The 12,373-nt window shown below is 44.0% G+C and overlaps 2 long non-coding RNA genes across 2 annotated transcripts; one reads left to right on the forward strand and one right to left on the reverse strand.

The window, feature by feature from the left end:
* Positions 1 to 608: 608 nt before the first annotated feature.
* LOC121134004 lies at positions 609 to 3,328 on the reverse strand. The gene is made up of 3 exons (XR_005871003.1): positions 3,287 to 3,328; positions 2,487 to 2,660; positions 609 to 1,071 (listed from the first exon to the last, which is right to left on the reverse strand). It is a non-coding gene; the product is annotated as an uncharacterized LOC121134004 (long non-coding RNA).
* On the forward strand, positions 2,963 to 8,833 carry LOC121134003. The gene is made up of 2 exons (XR_005871002.1): positions 2,963 to 3,530; positions 8,227 to 8,833. It is a non-coding gene; the product is annotated as an uncharacterized LOC121134003 (long non-coding RNA).
* Positions 8,834 to 12,373: the final 3,540 nt, after the last annotated feature.

Here is a 12,373-nt window from a genome sequence, read left to right on the forward strand (position 1 = left end):
GCATAAATACAGGTTATATGCATATGCTACACCATTTTACATGTGGAACTTAAACATCCATCGTTTCTGATATCCTCAGAAGAACTGGAACCAATGCCCCACGGGTATTGAGAGATGATCCCACCAATTCTGTTTGGTGTGTACAAACACCCAACCTACAAAGAGCTGCATTTAGTGTTCAGTGTGGACAGTGAAGCCCCTAATGTGTTAGACACATGAAAGGTTCCATCACTAGTTTTCAGTTTATAGAGAACACTTAGGTTGGGCTGGGGATATGGTTCAGTGGGCAGAGTGCTTGCTACATAAACATGGGGACCAGAGTTTGGATTCCCAGAACCTACATAAAGCTGGATGCTGTATCAGTCCACCTGTAATCACTATGCAAGATGGAAGCTGGAGACGGGAGAATCCATAGTGCTCATGGGCCAGAACAATAAGAGACCCAGTGTCAAACAATGTGAAAGTCAAGGACCAACACTGAGACTGACCTATGGCCTCTACACACATGTATGGCATGTATGTATGTGTGTGCACATGTGCTCTCATACACATGCACGGGAAGAAAGAAAGGGGGCAGACAGAGATAGAGAGAGAATTAAATACTCAACTTTTACTGAATCCACGAGGTGACATTTATGCCAGGTGTAGAAATGAATTAAGATCCTTTGGAAATAAAAAGAGAGCAGGCTTCTGGTCTACTATAAGACAAAGATTGGCATCAGTGCATGTCTGTGATTGAGAGTGACACGATTCTTGTGATATGGAGAGGGGAACACAGTCTTCAGCATCTCTGGCATTTCTTGGAGATAACTCAGGAAATATGGGATCTCTCTGGCGACCAGGAGCATTGCTTTCAAATGTCTGCCATGAAAGGGAAGATGGATGGAGTGGGAGGAAGGAGGGCAGGGATTTCTTTGCTTTGGAAGATTTATCTTTTCCTTTGGAAGAGGCTCTATGCCAAATCTGGATCTTTGGGCTGAGGCTGCAGATTTTCTTGGCTTTTCCAGACTTTGTGATGCTAAGCCTGATACAGCTACTCTCCATTTGATTCCACCCCTATTCTTTTGATTTCTGTAAAGAAGGCAAACAAAAAACAAATCAGGTAAGGGTATCAAATTTGTACTTGATCTAGAAGATTCTGCAAGCCTTTCTGATTCTAATTAAAATTTCAGCCATTTTTCCTTATTTTCTAGATTTATTTTATATTTTAAATTCCCTCCCTCCCTCTGTGTATGTGTGTGTGCAAGTGTGCCTGTGAGTGAGTGTGTGTGTGTGTGTGTGTGTTTGTGTAGAAGTGGGTGCAGATCCCTTGGAGCTGGATTTACAGGTAGCTGTGAGCTGCCTCCCAGAGATTCTCTACAAGAGCAATAAGTACTCTTAACCACTGAGTCATTTGTACATCCCCCTATTCCTTTTTGTTAAATAGAGTATCTTTTATTTATCCTTTGTTGGCTTCATACATGTAAACTGTGTATCTTTTTATAAGTAAAGATGTTGTGGAAACTACATGTCTTGACTGTGCACCACCCCAACTTCCCCTTTCCCCTCTGTCAGGCACTTCCAACACATCCCCCCTTCCCGCTCACGATTTCCCCTTTATTCTTTATTATTTAAACCCACTGAGTCTAATTAGCGCCCCTGCCAGAATACTGGCCGACCTGTATGTTCTGCCCTTTTGTGGATAACCGTTGCCCCATAGTGATTTCGTGAGTGCAGTCACTATGCCACACCCAGAAGACAAGACCTCTCCCCACCCTCTGGCTCTGACATCCTCTTCAGTGATGCTGCTTAAGCAGGCAGGAGCGGGCCGTTGATCAGACTGTCTGTTTCTCCTTAGAGCTATGGCTTGATCACTCACCAGGGGTGAGAAGGTTGAGCCAGCAGTGTTTGGCCATGGATTCAGGATGTGCCCTGACTTTTCAAAGTCTCCACCTTGCCATAGCCTGGGCCCAGGGTGTCTTTCTGGAGGTCACAGTTTGAAGGCTGATATGCCACCTCTGTTCTTATCAAGCATGAGGAATTTTCTCTGCCAACTCCTCACTCCTGTGATTTCATTTAAAAATAGATAACGTTTCCAAAAGTCAAATATAATATCAAAGGCACAGGTACTGGGGAAGTAGAAATTCGGTGTAGCCAGTGTAGGCAAGCCTCCTCCGAGATTCAAGATGTCAAACTGTGTTACTCTGGTTATTGCTTTACAGTATTTCAAATCGTGTTACATTATATCACGCCACTCTGGAATATGAAGTGAGCCCCGAACTGTCGGATAATGGGCAAACACAAGGGTTGCCTGACAGTACGAATTATCCTTGAGCGGTTTGGCGTAAAGTAATCACACCACTCTTTAGGGAGAGGGCAAAAGGAAAAAAAATAACAGCTAGACACTTTGGATGGAATAGCAGTATAGTCAGATTCAGTGACCCGCTCAGGCAGCATCCGGTGGGCCCAGTGCCCCTGTCATACGCTGCAAGCTTCCCTGAGTGTACCTCATTGTGGATGGGAAACACTGTGTCCGTCAAGGTCTCTCCCGATGAATAGAGCTGTTGCTCACCAAGAAAAGAAAATCAGTGACAGGTGGAAATGACCATTTAATTCACACTACAAGGCTGAAGCTCCTCAGGTTCCTAGCAACTTGATTCACCGAGCCTGTCCTGCACTCACTGAAAAAAAATGTGATTCACATTAGAGAGTATGACTTAACAGTGTGTGTGTGTGTGTGTGTACTCGAGCATACACATGCGTGCACACACACACACACACACACACACACACACGCATGCATGAAATGAGTGCAGCAGTGTGGATGTCTCTGCCTCCCACCTCGTTTGATACAGGTCTGATGTTTGCAGGTGCATCTTCAGGCTAGCTAGCCCAGGAACATCTGGGGATTTTCCTGTCTTTGTCTTCTGTCTCACCATAGAAGTGGTATTCTCCAGTTTGAGGGGTCTTAGGGATCTGAACTCTGGTCCTCACACTTGTACAATCAACACTTTATCTACTGAGCTTTCTTCCCCAACCCATAGTTTTACAAGCAGGCGTTTTGCAGACTGTCTCATCTTTCTCTCTGAGTGCTGCTTTATTCTATAAGTAAACATATTCTATTTTTATGAGCGCTTTTTATAATCTGTATTTGCATCTCTATTAAAAACTGCAAATAATGAACATTGAACTTGTGAGCTGTTATGACAACTGTTGGTGGCAGGGGCTTGGGGGAACCATTGAGTGGCATTCAGACAACAGCTGGGGCTAGTCATATTCCAGAAACTTGGTTCTCACACTTGGGTACCTGGAGAGGAGCCTGGCCATGTCAAGTCACAGCAGATTGAGGTCAATGAACTAGAATGTTTATTAAGAATAGTTGACATTGAAGCCAAGTGTCACAATGAAACTAGAACCCCGAGCAACAGTCAGCAAGGTTCACTCTGAAGAGTGAGTGATCAGAATTGGTATGAGGAGAATGCCATGAAGAATGTTCTCCCTGGTGCCTGGAAGGAATTTTACAGAATTTCATGAGTGGATCAGGCTCACAGGTAAGGAATGAGCTAAGGCATAACCTTGTTTGCCTCTACATTTGTCTCTGGAAACTTCTTTTTTTTCCCTCTCCCTCCCCTTCTCCCCACCCCCACCAACCACCCCAACCCCACACCAATCCCCTCCCCACTCCACTCCCCAGGGAGGGTGAAGCCCTCCATGGGGGATCTCCAAAGTCTGTCATATCATCCAGGGCAGGGCCTAGTCCCCACACCCCCAATGTGTATAGACTGAGAGAGCGTACCTCCATGTGGAATGGGCTCCCAAAGTACATTCGTATGTCAGGGATAAATACTGATATACTACCAGAGACCCCATAGATAGCTGAGGCCTCCTCACTGACACCCAGATTTAGGGGGTCTGAATAAGTCCCATGATGGCTTCTCAGCCATCAGTCTGGAGTCCATGAGCTCCCCCCTTGTTCAGGTCAGCTGTTTCTGTGGGTTTCACCAGCCTGGTCTTGACCCCTTTGGTCGTCACTCCTCCCTCTCTGCAACTGGGTTCCAGGAGTTCAGTTCATTATTTAGCTGTGGGTGTCTGCCTCTGCTTCCATCAGCCACTGGATGAAGGCTCTAGGATGGCATATAAGGTAGTCACCAGACTCATTATTGGGGAAGGGTATTTAAGGCCTCTCCACAATTGCTTAGTTTGCCAGTTGGCATCATCTTTGTAGATCTCTGGAAATCTCACTAGTGCCAGATCTCTCCTCAAACCTATAATGACTACCTCTATTATGGTATCTCTCATCCTGCTCTCCTCTCTATTCTTCCTCCAACTCAAGCTTCCTACTCCCCCATGTCCTCCTCTCCCCTGCCTTCTCCCTCTTCCTTTCTCCCTCTGCCTTCCCCTTTGGCAACTTTTTGACCCCTTTTCTATGATCTTGCTTCATCCATTCATCTGTCTGTCCGTCTGTCCATCCATCCATCCTTCTGTCTGTCTCTGTCTCTCTCTTTCTCTGTATCTCTATCTATCCACCCTTCTGCCTATCCTATCTTTTCATCTATCTATCTATGTATCTATCTATCTCTTTATCTATTCATCCACCCACCCATCCATCTGAAATTTATTAGCTTTAACTGATAGGTTGACATAACTAGAATCATCTGGGAAGTTGCTCTTAATGAGGGATTATCTACATTGGGATAGACAGTGGGTGTGTCTGTAGGGGAGCACTTTCATTAAGTTTATCAATGTGGGATGACCAGGCCACTGTGGAAAGTGTTATTTCCTAGGCAGGGGATCCTGAACTGTATGAGTAGAAAAAAATTGCAGTGAGCACAAAAGCAATCAAACAAGCATGCATATATTCATTTCTCTCTGCTCTTGACTGTGGATAAGGTGTAATTAGCAATTCTAAGTTCCTGTACAATGATGGACTATAACCTGGAACTGTAAATGAAAATAAACTCCCTTTGCACATGAATTGTTTTCTGTTAGTGCATTTCATTACAACAGCAAAAATGAAATCAGATTGTCTTTCTTCCCTTGATCCATCCACTCTCCCATCCAGCCATATATCATCCATCCACCTTTCTGCCTATTTATCTACCCACATACTGGAGAGTCACAGACTTTGATATTCAAAGCCTAGTTATTTATAAGATAATCCTATCTCTCAAAAGCATCTTCACACCTTTACAGCCTTATCAAGATGCATGACCAATATGATAGCTGGACAACTCAGCTGTCATGTAAAATTAACCATCGTAGAATGGAAGGACCCTATTAGGTGAAATTCCCAACAATTATGGCCAAGGACAGACTGCCTGCTCTTCTTTTATGACTCAGATATGACAACACCTTCCTTGGACAGCATACAATCAGTCCAGCATGACAGAGAAGGCATGATTTCAGGAGTATGAGGCAGCTGGCCCCGTTGCACCCACGGTCAGGAAGCAGAGAGAGATGAATGCTGGTGCTCAGCTCACTTTCTCCTTTTTATTCAGCTGGGGACCCCAGCCCAGAGAATGTTGCCACTTACATGTATGGTCTGTGCTGCTACCTCAATTAGCTCATAGACATGCCCAGGGATTTGTCTACAAGGTGATCCTAGATTGTGCTAAGTTGGCAACACAAATAACACCACATAGTGGGTCTGGTTCTTACCACAGTTTCCTGTCTAAGTTACAAGTGGTGCATATACTATTACAAGATAATAGATGGGGTCAGGACAAAACAGTTGTTTAACTGAACGATACTTTCAGAGAACTGCAGAAGAGAATGCTGTGAGTTGACAAAACCAAATCCCATTACCTTTTTTTTTTTCAATTAGGAAGCACAGTGTGCTCCCATGACTGGGCTCACAGAGACAATCTAAATCTTGAGTAATGGGCAAGCTTAGAAGGAAATAAAGTACCCAGCTTAGGGCCCAGCATAAAATGTAACTGGTTAAGTGTTTGTTTAGTATTTCATCAACTACATCAAGTCTACAATGTACTGGGCTTAAGAACTGCTTTTGCTCTTGAGAAAACAGAATTGTACTAAGGCTCTCTTGTTGTAATAAATATTGCTTTATCAATGTCCCCATTGTCAGATGCCTATATGATGTTGTGTGGCAAACTTGTTGTATACCCTTTTATTTATTTTTTAAAGGTATATTTATTTTTTTTATGTGTATAGATGTTTTGCCTGCACACATGTCTATGTGTGTATGCACCACCTGTTTTCAGTGCCCATGAAGGCCAGAGAAAGGCATAGATCCTCTGCAGTGGAAGTTACAGACAGTTATTAGCTGCCATGTGGATGTTGGGAACCGAACCTGCATCCTGTGCAAGAGCAACAAGTGATCTTGACCTCTCCAGACCTTGCTTTTAATAAAAAAAATCATCTTATGTATATGTATCTGGAAGAGTGAATGCCACACTTGGGTTTCCAAGGAGGCCAAAAGAAGGTGTCAGATTCCCTGCAGCAGGAATGACAAGCAATTATAAGCTGAGTGACTCAGGTGCTGGGAACGCAGTGTAGACCCTGTAGAGGAGCAGCAAATGCTCTGTTGAACTATCCATCTCTCAGTCATGCACATCCCTTTTAAACGGGAGTATGGAGGAGACCCTGATGTTTGTACAATGTCTGCACAAGTTTCCAGTTGTCTACTGGTACAGGCCTCTTCTACTCAATGCAGGGCGTTGAAAAAGAACTAAACTAGGTCTAGCTGCCTTGTATTTGCCTTGGGAGTTTAGCCCATGACTTGGCACAAAGAGGCTTCTCAGTAGATATTTGAGTCCCAGTGTGGGTTCAGTTCAATTCAACACAGTGCAGCCCAAAGACTCTGGTGTCATCATGGTTGAGAGTGACTGAGGGTCAGGTAATAGAATCTTCCTCTGGCCACTGGTGGTTTTGCATACATTAGATTTGCAAATTAAAGAGAGCTTGCTTTCTGAGGCAGAGCCTTTGTTGATTTAGGACTCAGTGAAAGGAGTCCTGGCATTTCAGTCTTGTCCAGCTTCTCAGCAGTGTCTAATTTTCTAAGCCCAATATCTGCCCGCATTATTTGAGAGCCCAAGTCTGTCTAGAGGGCAGAGGACTTATAAGCACTCTTTATTCTCTTCCTTTCACTGAGTCCTGGATTTTTCTTTTAATCACAAAGCCCATTCCTTCCTTCCTTCCTTTTTTTTTTATTTTTGATTGTCTGGGGCTCAGGGAGATATTGTCTGTCTTGTCTAGCTCCATTGTGTGGGCTCAGCTCTCACCTTAAGGACAGGAATTTGGTGCCTGAATCTATCCTGAATAGTCTAGTTTGCCATTCGCATTTATCATCACTCTTGGTTCCGAGGGATGTTTAACCATCCAGCTGGGAGAGGGGAGTTATCCTGTCTTATTCGGGTTCCATGTACCCTCTAGTCTTCTTATGGGACCCCCCATTGCTTTATTAGTTCAGAAACACTCGAAAAAAGCAATTTAAGGGAGAAAGAGTTTATTTGGGCTCACACTCCCAGGGTATAGTTCATCGTGTTGCGGAAATCATGATATCAGAAGTGTGGGTGGGTGTCAGTGAGGAGGCCTAGGTAATCTATGGGACCTTGAGTAGTATTTATCCCTGGCGTACAAACAGACTTTGAGTGCCCTTCGCACAATGAGGGATGCTCTCTCAGCCTGGACTCTTGTGGGAGGGCCTAGGCCCTGCCCTGGATGAAATGAGATGCACCATGGAGGGTCTCACCCTCCCTAGGGATTGGAGTGGAGGTTGGATAGGGTGACTGGGGGGCCCTGTGGGGAGGGCAGGAGGAGGGGAGGGAGAGAGAGCTGGGATTGACATGTGAAACAAGCTTGTTTCTAACTTAAATTTTAAAAAGAAGAGAAAAAAAGAAGTGTGGGACGTTTGATATTATTGTGCTATACAGCAAAAGGCAGTTATAGTTGGGTAGGAACGATTCTTTAGGTTAGCTTGAGGTGGGAAGATCCGCCTTAACTGTGGGTGGCATCATCCCACTAAGTAGGGGCCCTGGACTGCATACAAAGGAGAAAGTGAGCCGAGCACCGCATCCGTCTCTCTCTGCCTCCCGACTGTTGGTAAACGTGACCAGCCACCTCTTACTCCTGCCACCATGCCTTCCCCACCATGCTGGACTGTGACCTCTAACTGTGAGCAAGGCAAGCCCTTCCACAAGTGGCTTTTTGTCAGGTGTTTGATCATGGCAACATGTTCAGAAACAAGTAGGAAACTCATCCTGGAATCCTTAACTTTTGTCTTTCCAGTGGGCAGTCAGTGCTGCATTGAAGGAGGCTACATGATGGAACCCACCACGGTGATCAGTATTAACTGTTGGATTGACAGGATCTAGAACCACCTAGAAGAAAAGCCTGTGGGCACAACTGCGAGGGATCATCTAGGTTAGCCTTTGTGCATGCTTGTGGAGAATGATAGTAGTTTCCTCAATTGAGATGGGAAGACCCGCCCACTATGGGTGCTACCATTCCTGGGCTTCAGTCCTAGACTGTATAAAAGGAAGAATGGAGACGAGCACAGGCATTCAACACTCTTCTGATTGTTGATTGTGGATGCGATATGACCAGCTGCCTTGACTTCCCTCGTATGATGCAGCTGTGAGTCATTCAACCTTGAGTTGCTTTTGCCAGTATATTTACCACAGCAGCGGCAAAAGCAACTACGGCACGCACCCATTTCTCCATTTCACGGCATTGCTACACAGGTTTTCACTGGAACTGGAATAAACCAGGTCTTTGTGTCGCTCAGTAGTGAGCTCTCTAATAATAATGATGATGATGATAGGAACAATAACAATTTTAGCTGACAGAACAAGAAAATGCTTTTTTTTTTAAATGAAAGGTGTTTTTATTTGTATCTACATGTGTTTGTGTGTTTCTATGTATTGGTATGTGCACACGTGTGCAGGTGCCTGCAGAGGCCTGAAGAGGGAGGGTGCCAATGCCCTGCAACTGGAGTTAGAGTTGTTTGTAAGCCACTTCATGAAGTTCCTAGCAACTGAACTCAGCTCCTCTAGAAGAGCAGCAAATGCTCTAACCACTGGGCAGTCTCTCCAGCTCCCAGAAAATACATTTTATTTGCTTGTGATCATACTGTGATGATAGATAATTGCAAACTAATCAATCTTGTTTTGTCAGCATGACTTTCGTATCAAAAAGACCCTGTGTGGGTTGTTTTTTTTTAAGCCACAAATAAATGTAAAATTTAGGACTGTGAAGCATCCATAATGACAGATAATACTGTTAAGTAATGAGTTCTCGCCAGTCTTTTACCAGAATCCTCAAGTATATCAAATTCTTTTCCTCCACACCTCTCTGAATTTCCTTTTGTATGCAGTGTTCATTTATTTTTCCCTGCATACCTAATCACTACTCTAACTTTTATAGACAGGATTTGACAATGCAACTTATGATCTTCCAGGGTTCTTAATATTCCCAACATTTAGAACACTTTTAAAACAGTCTTTTGAACCAGTGGAGGATAAGTTCACATTTACACTTAATCTTCCTGTGTTGTGGCGCCTCCAGCAAGTTAGTTCACCTTTTTAAGTGAAATATCTTTCCATACTCTCTTAGAAACTTTTCTGTTGCTGTGATAAAACAGCCTAATCAAAAGAATTTAAGAAAGAAGAGGTTCGTATGTTACATTCCCATGAGGATGAAGTCTATCATGATGGGGCAGTCATGGTAACAGAAATGGGTAGCCGGCTGGCCACAAGCTTCTCAGAAAGCAATTGAGTCCACAGGAATCGGGCTCAGGATGTAAAGCCTCACAGCTTGCTCCTGTCTACCTTCTTCCTCCAGGTAAAGGAAGAATGTTCCAAAGGCTTCCCAAACAGTGTCACCAACAGGGAGTCAAATGTCCTAACAAATGAGCCTATGGGGATGCTCTACATCCAAACCACCACAACTACCTATAAATCAGGAACTTGCTACTAACCTTCCAAAGTCATTGTAATAACCGAAGGATGTAAGTTAGCGAGCTTTCCATTGCAATGAAAAACATACCTGATCCAAAAACATTCGGGGGAGGGAGAACTTTATTTTGGCTCATGGTTTCAGAGGATTCACTCCCTCCATGGTCAGTTGACTTCATTGTTTCTGGCTCTGGTAAGACAGCATATCCTAGCAGAGGGGCCTGGAGAAGCAAAGTTGCTCACTGCATGATATCTAAGAAGCAGAAAGAGGAGTAGGGGCAGGGGCTGGGAATAAGACTCATCTCCAGGGGTACAACCCTACTGATATACTCCTTCCAACTAGATACCATTTCCAAAATATCCCAAGCTACTTCCCAGTGTGCCTATTAAAACAGGAATCCATTAAGTGGGTCAACCCATTGATGAAGTCGGAGCCCTCACGATCCATCCACTTCCTCAATGTCTTGCCTCTGAACACTGACACATTTGGAACCAAAGATTCAACATATGTATCTTTTATAGGGGACACCTCAGAATCAAAACAGGAAGAACTTACCATTCTATATGTTTCAAAATATCGACCATGCACTCTTGAGAGTGTAAAATCAGCTTCATTTTTTTAAAATTCAAAGTGCTAACAAAACAGCAGGCAAGGTGTTTATTTTGGTTCATAGTTTGAATGTATACCACGCCAATGTGGGGATAGAAAGAGGGAGCTGGTCACCCTGCAGTGACAGTCAGGGAGCAACTTTCTCCTTTTTGTAACATACCGTGAGATGGTGCCATCCACATTCAGGATGAGTTTTCCCTCTTCAGGGAAACCTCTCTGGAAATACGTCATAGACATGCCCACAGGTGTGTTGCTGTAGTGCTTCAAAATCCCATCAAGGTGGCAATAATGATTAACCGTGACTCCAGGTGTGGTGATGCACGCCTTTGGCCCATCACTCAGGAGTCAATGGCAGCTGGATCTCTATGAGTTTGATACCAGCCTGGTCTACATAGAGAATTTCAGGGCCCCCAGGGCTGTGTAGTGAAAGCCCATCTGAAAAAAAAATAAGAAGACATTAACCATCAAAGAAAGTATTCTCCTCCCCCAGAGGAATAGATTCTCTAGCTTGTAAAAGGTGTTAGAAAGCTTGCTAGCATGCACAAGCCCATGGATACAATCCTCACTGCTAAGGGGAAAAAGCAAGGATGTAACAGCTCATTCTATTCCTGCCATGAACTTCTTTGACTTAAGCATAGAGACAGGCACTTAGACCAAGCGCTCCAATGGAGGAGCTTTCTGGAGGCATCTAGAACCTAGGCAGTTCCTTATAGACCTTCTCCATCATCCCACTTGAAGTACCAAGGAGAGGAAGAGATGCTTTCCTTTGTTGAATACAAGGGACTCTGGTATAAGAAGAGGTATAAGGTTAAGGAAAGCACTTTGAGCATAGATACCCAACGAGTCTACCTTCACATATGCTGCTTTTTCTAAAAACTCTGGGGAGGTCTGAACAAAAAGACTAGTGCTGGGAGTTATGAGTTTGTGCTATTTCAAGATAAGAGGCACAGAACATAGCTCAAGGCAACAGCTCTAGGTGCCCAAGTGATGCTTTACTGGTTCCATTAGGGGTGGTACCCAGAGGCGGTTCTTTCTTCTCACCTGATAGGTTCTGGAAACCCAGATCAGGTTGTCAGGCTTGATGTCACGCTGAGCCATAGCTGGCTCTATGCCCCCTTTTATACTCAGTTCAAGACTTCCTCTTTCTAAAGTGTATTTTGGCCAAACATAACTCTGCAGGTAATGCTATTTCATGCGTCTTCATTCCTGTCACAGTAGGCAGTATATATGGCATCCAGAGCATAATTTACTGAGTTTTCAGTTTTTCTGAGTTTTCCAGCTAGATGGTAAACTACTATTAAAAGTCCATCTGTTTAACCATGTGACTATTGGACACTGACATAGCATGTACCATGTCCAAACATTGTACTAATAGCTTTTGTATGAGTAATGTTTTCTATGTGTGTGTATGTTCACCTATATGTAGGTGCCTGTGCACATGTGTGTACATGTATGGTGAAGCCAGAGGACAACCTCAGATGTCATTCTCAGGAAAGTCATTTACCTTCTTTAAGCCCAGAGCTCACCAATTATGCTGGATTGGCTGGCCAGGGAGTCTCCGGGATCCTCCCACCTCCGTCTCTCCCAGTGCTGGGATTACAGGCGTATGGCATTTTCATGAGGACCAAATTCAGAGCAAGTGATTTTCCTGCTAAGCTATCTCCCTAGTCCACTAGTAATGCTATTTTATCTCTCAGAAAACATTGTGAAGGGATTAGCACTAGTTTCGTGGATTTTTATTTGAGCCCAGGTTTGCTTGATTTGTCCATGGATCTAGAATCTGAATCACACAACCACAACAAGGAACAACTGATCTGGATGTCAGCTCCGGTCTCATGCTGAATCATCTTTATAGTATAGCAAATGCTGT

Source organism: Mesocricetus auratus, unplaced genomic scaffold, assembly GCF_017639785.1.
Source record: "Mesocricetus auratus isolate SY011 unplaced genomic scaffold, BCM_Maur_2.0 Super-Scaffold_100025, whole genome shotgun sequence".
NCBI lineage: Eukaryota > Metazoa > Chordata > Mammalia > Rodentia > Cricetidae > Mesocricetus > Mesocricetus auratus.